Source organism: Mytilus edulis, chromosome 11 (assembly GCF_963676685.1).
Source record: "Mytilus edulis chromosome 11, xbMytEdul2.2, whole genome shotgun sequence".
In the NCBI taxonomy this organism is placed as follows: Eukaryota; Metazoa; Mollusca; class Bivalvia; order Mytilida; family Mytilidae; genus Mytilus; species Mytilus edulis.
In genome coordinates, this window is record NC_092354.1 from 79,706,427 (window position 1) to 79,713,022 (window position 6,596).

At 30.0% G+C, this 6,596-nt stretch overlaps 1 long non-coding RNA gene across 1 annotated transcript; it reads right to left on the reverse strand.

Moving 5' to 3' along the window:
• Positions 1-1,946: 1,946 nt before the first annotated feature.
• Positions 1,947-6,309, reverse strand: LOC139496357 (uncharacterized). The gene is made up of 4 exons (XR_011657632.1): positions 6,170-6,309; positions 5,778-5,902; positions 3,290-3,453; positions 1,947-2,117 (listed from the first exon to the last, which is right to left on the reverse strand). It is a non-coding gene; the product is annotated as an uncharacterized lncRNA (long non-coding RNA).
• Positions 6,310-6,596: the final 287 nt, after the last annotated feature.

Below are 6,596 nucleotides of genomic sequence, written 5' to 3' on the forward strand. Positions count from 1 at the left end.
CAATTGTACATATTGTCATTGTGTTGTGTTGTGCTTAATTTGTTGTATGCTTGTCTTAAGTTATTGGTTATTGACTATACGCCTTTTTAATGTCTTTACTGACATATTTGTTTGTTTTGTAGTGATAAAGATTATAGCACATGTTGAATAATGTACCTTTTTTTTTTACATCTTTACTTATTTTTTCTGTTTGTTTTGTTCCCACATCGTTGTGAATTTAATCCGACTGTCATAAAAGTGAGAGGTTTAGCTAGCTAAGTTCTACGCTTACTCCACTATTTTCTACATGCATGTGCCAAGTCAGTAATATGACAGTTGTTATCCATTCGTTTGATGTGTGTTAGCTTTTGATTTTGCCATTGGTTTAGGGACTTTCCGTTTAGAAATTGCCTCTGAGATCAGTATGTTTTGTTGTTTTACTTTTAATTTACCAAGATTAATTTTGAATTGTTTTCCCAGATTTCAATTGTACTTAAATCATGTCATCTGATTTCGATTTTAACACTTTGATACTATATCAGAAATATTATAATCTGAATACAATGGCGACCTCCTTCCTGATTAATGTTAGTTGTTATAACATCCTCTTAGTACCAATTAGGCAGTGCTTCAATTTCTTTTTTTTTTTTAAAGAGTGGACGTGACGTTGGTACTTGAACATCTCAATATCAAGCATAAGAGCACGTAACATGATAACAAGATATATAACTAAACTAAACAAATAATCTAAATAAAAACAGAATGGTATAAAACAAGAAAAGAAAACACTCTAATTCATTATTTAAACCGAAAATGCTTAAAAACCAAATCCTGTGACAAATGAATTTTAACGATTGATGGTTATCTATATGAAATAGTATCATATTTGACAGTCAACCAAACTTACAAATGATTAAGAGGTGTATGCATCCTCCTAAGCCGTTTCAGTTGTTTTATTGTAGTATATATTGATGTTTTATTATTTAAAAACGTGCTCTCAAATTGATATAATTGTTTATTTATGCAGAAACTTTTCCGGACTTTTAGTATTGTGTGACTGTCTGTCTTTGTACGATATAGGTTTATTGAACTACATACATTTTTAGGATATGCCAATGGGTTTCTGTATCATTAACATTTATACATACATGTATTCACTTTTTCTGTCTTTGCATTGATTTCAACGTATGTTTTAAACATTTCCATTGTTTATTTGTTTCTATTTATGTTTTTAACATTTATGAGTATTGTAAATTCATTATGCGCACTCAGTTGTATAAATTATTGATTTTTATACCCCACCTACGATAGTAGAGGGGCATTATGTTTTCTGGTCTGTGGGTTCGTCCGTTCGTCCGTCCGTTCGTCCCGCTTCAGGTTAAAGTTTTTGGTCAAGGTAGTTTTTGATGAAGTTAAAGTCCAATCAACTTGAAACTTAGTACACATGTTCCCTATGATATGATCTTTCCAATTTTAATGCCAAACTAGAGATTTTACCCTAATTTCACGGTCCACTGAACATAGAAAATGATAGTGCGAGTGAGGCATCCGTGTACTTGGGACACATTATTGTTATTCGTTATCTTAGAACAAAAACTTTGAAATCATTATGCTATGATTCTCACTAAATGAAACTTTCACCTGTGCAAAATAAATAACAAAAATGCAAACAAAACAAATAACAAAAATGCAAACAAAACAAATCTAATCATTTCTGAAAATGCTGATTAGGAATTATTAAAATCGATTTAAACACATAATTTAGTAAACATTCAATATTTTGACTGGTAAGTGTAAACATATTTTATTATGTAAAGTCAAAATAAATTATGTACACAATTAGGCTAAATTTATTAACATTTACTGGTTAACAATAACATATTAAATAGTTGCTTGCAGTTATTGCATATCTGCATGAATTGATAAGTAACTTACTGTTTGATGTCACAGTACAAAACAGTGCATTATCATATTTTATTATATAATCCTTTTGGTTTAATACTAAAAAAAATACATGTAATTCGTCAAGTGACTATATCATTAAGGTATATTTGGTATTGTATCCAGCTCTTAATCCTGTAGGAAACACAAGCACATGTGTTATATTTGTTATCCAAAACCTACAATGCTCCCTGAAGCTGGAAGCAAAGAAAGTATAAAAATATAATCATTAAAAGCAGTCAAAATAATAAGTTTGATGATGCTTTTAATTTTTTTTAAAGTCTTGGATCATTTAATGTTTTCAATTTGTTTCGTTATTGCCTTAGTCTGGTTAGTCCGATTGTAGAGACTTCTTGTGTTGAATTTACCTTCGCGTTCAAAATAAATTTTTATAACATACAACGTAACGAATAAGTTCAACGGAGTTATAAACGATCATTTTATTAGTTATAATAGAAGTAGTCCTTCTAGGTTGATATGTAGAATTCAGAGAGAATCCTGAATTGCATTTTTACAATTTCACTGCAAAACTTAAAACTGCCATTATCATACAAAAAAATATGCAATCTAGTTGATTTGAGTGTTTAAATATGAAAGAAAGGTATTAACAATGCATTGAAACGATCAGAGTAAAAAGCAAAATGTTTAAACATCATTTTTTATTTCGAAACTCGTTTTCATCTGATTGATCGTTTGATTGTTTGATTGTGTTGTGTTTTAACGGAAGTTTCGGAACGTTTATTGTATTGTGTGGTGCTCAGTTATTTGGTGGGGAAGCCGAAGTGTCAGGAAAAAAACACAGATGATCGGCAGGAAAATTGACAAACATTGTAAATTTCGAGAACATCTGCCATACACAGCAATCGAACTCAATAACTCGATGTGAGCAGGCTAGTAATAAACTAGTTATACTTCTCAGATCACTCAACCACCGACGTCCCCCGGATAAACTTTAATTAAACCATACATCATCAAGGCATGATAAAGATTAATCGTTTCTACCTTGAGAGTTTTTGTCCAACAATCTAGCACGAATTCCGGGTTTGTCAAATGTATATCCAATAATCCGTACGTAACAAACGTATCATTTGAGAAAGAATATATTGGAGTTAACTTGATAATTTATATTGTACATGTGTGCGTAATACTTTTCGATGTATCTTTGGATCTTGAAAGATGAATTGAGATTTTTTTTCTATAAAAATGCATAAAACGTTGTATTTTAAAATCGATTATTCAGAAATATACAAAATTGTTAAAAAAATGAAAAAGGTTGCAAAATGAAACCCAAATAGACATAAACTATCGAATAATTACAAACTTAAAAAAGAGTTATTCTTAAAATATTGTAAAAATTATTGTGACTTACGCATGTTTTAAAAATAATTGGAACAGACACCTAGCATTTCCAATAGCGTTACGTGCTATACACGTCAGAGTCCCTGATTCTTGTGCTTTTATTCCATGTAGTGTTAATATCGTCCCTTGGTGGTGTAACTGATGAGGTGGTATCGTGGTTGAATGATTTATAAACTATTACAAAGAGAATAAAGGAACAATACTATTTCCAGTACTAATAACAGTGCAATGTTTTATAGGCGTACCGATTCTGTATATGAACCATTCAAATTCAAAGGACACACCGGCAATGTTATTGTTGAAACCTTTTTCAAAAGAATTTTTATTTTTTTTTAATATTAAACATATTTTATTAACAATCACCTGTTACATCAACCCTCAGTTGCCCAGGGGAGCAACTAAGGGGCCCCAATTTTTACAGTCTCATTTGTCGGGAAAAAAGCAAATGAGAAAAAAAAACTCCCACTATGAATTATTAACATCACCTTTATAAATCTTATCGATCCTTGTACAAATGTACATGTACCTGCAAACATTATCGATCTATATATCTTTACCAGCTCTCACCAAATATAATTTTTTGAATAAAGTATGTTTTTATCTTTATTTATTTCTCACAAAGGCTACCTGTATTTATTAGGCAGTTTCAATTTTATCGTACACGTCAAGTCTTTTGTTATGTTAATTTAAATTACATTTAATTTCTGGTCGAGTGATCATTTACCACGTGCGATTTGTTAAAGGGGTGTGTAGTTCATTCATAAAAAATGGATTAATGATTTTGATTTTCAAAAAGGATTTATTTCAAAGATATGGTGAGTAAATATTTGTTTATAAAATGAACCTGTTGATCCAACATGACTTGTTACAATTAGATGATATACATGAATTACATACACAATAGAAATTACATGCAGGGAGTTGAGAGCAGTGTACATATTATTATTCAATCGGTAGTAAAGAGGTCACTGCACTGCCCTGACCACACAAAATATATACATGATATATTTATATACAAAAAATGTCACACATAGTAGAAAATTCTTCGTTTTTCGTATTTTGTTTAAGACATTTGAGCAAAAATTGCAGTTCATGTTTTATCATATTTAAAATCACCGATTTACTTATCCCTTTCTTTTGATATTTTGCAATATTTCTAGTTTTCCAGATAACCCATTTCGTGATTAGAAGCACCGTGTCTAAAATTTGGGTATAAGATGCATCTGCATTAATGACCCCAAAAATTATACTTGTTTCCGATTTTTGTAATTTTTCGATATTTAATTTTGAACAAAATTCCCATATTTTTTCAAAAATTTCCCGCCAAACGTCTTCCACCAGTTTACAATAAATAAAAAGATGAAAAAGTGATTCGTTTTCATTGCAAAAGTGACACTTCCCGTTTGAGCGATTCATTTTTTGTAATTTTTCTTCAGTGTAAATTATATTATGCAGTAACTTCCATTGAAGTTGTTTAGTTTTTCTGTTAGCTAAATTTTTATTTAAAGTTTCCCAAATGTATTCCCATGGTAGTTCATTCCCAAAATGTAAATTCCACTTAAGCTGGCTATTTGGAGCTGTTTTATTCTCATAAAAGTATCTAATATCTTTAAGGCATAATTTTTTGGCATCAACGACAACTCCATTTTTTATAAATTGACAAGAATTTGTAATTTTTATAGGTCTATCAGAATGACTTTGTATGATAGAGTCTGTTTTTAAAACGTCAATTTGTTGAGGTGTTAACGAAGATTTAATGCGGCTATATTGTGCAATCCAATTTCTTTTATCTTTAAGACTGTTAAAAATATCAAAAGAAGTTTTAAAGGATTTATTGTTTAAGTCCCATATATCTTTTATTTTTTTTATTCCACTGGAGGCAAAATTTGCATAATATAATGCATGTCCCTTGAACTTAAATTTACAATTTCCGAATATATTTTCTTCTAAAAGGTCTTCTTTCGTGACCGATTTTTTGATTTTCTGTAAGTCAGTCCAGGAAATTAAAAGTTCTTTATAATATTTGGACATTTGTATTTGCCTAAAACATGTAGTGTCCGAACAAGAACATATAAAAAAATCTGTATCATATTTTTCGTCAAGTGACGTTAACCAGTATTTTCCTATTGCATTCCATTTTTGTGTTTTTGAGTTTTCAAAAGAAATTGATACACTGTACATGTATATATTTCTTGCAAAAAACCAATTTGATTTTTTTTTTGTATACTACATCCACTCTTTTTAAAAAATTTAATTGCGTTTCTTTCTATTTTTGTGAAACAGCTGCACTGACCCGGTATTTCAATTTTGAAATTAAAAATGAAATCTTGTCGAAATGACGACGAGGTACAAATTCGCAGAAAAAATTGCCAATACACAGTTTGAAGATAGCCTTATCTGTTTTAATTACCACAAGAAAGACACTACCAAATGCTAATTCTAAAGGCATTTCAATGAATAATTAATGATGGTTTTGAATGCATAAAATGAAAGCTTACTGTCTCGAACGTCCATTCAATTGATGGTGTTGGCTCTCCAGTAGCTTTACAGGTGAAATGGTGGGAGTGACCAGTCATTACTACAGCGGCTGTAGGTAGTGTTATTATTCAGACAATATCTGAAACTTTAAACAAATAACTATTTGTGGTTGATCATGAATTAGATCACATGGTATCTTGCGTAATGCAAATATTTGTGCATTTTATATCATTGAACAAAGCTTGAATACCGGGTGTGATTTTAACACTTAGTGGCCTTAACATAGTATAAAAGAATGATAGTGATTTGTAGTTTGACCGCTACTAAATCTTTTAATGGTGTTGAATTATTGTTGCCTATCATGTCATGTTTTGTTTAATGTATCTAACATATGTTCGTACAAATGTTTTACCTTTGATTGCTTCTAGTTGTATTTCAGTTTGACTCACACCAACAACGTTCGTTGCTATGCAAGTGTAATGTCCTGTATTGTCACTTGTTACATCCTGTATAGCTAACACTTGTCTAGTATATGACAAAACGTTCTATAATAATAAAAAAAAAATCTAAATTAGAACAATGTAGATCAAGGAACAAAAATTTTATTGTTTTATTGTGATTCTGTAGAAAACTGTAATTACGATATAAGTGATAAAAACTTACAAAATATCGTTTTGAAGAGGAACGTTATACATAGTTATGTTTATGTGTTTTTGATCTGTTGTATACAAAACAAAACATCAGAAATTAAATAACTACAAAACGCGTTGTTAATAAACAATTTTCTGCTGAGAAAATAAACCATATTTTATGTGCATTGACCTTTAAAATTGATAACA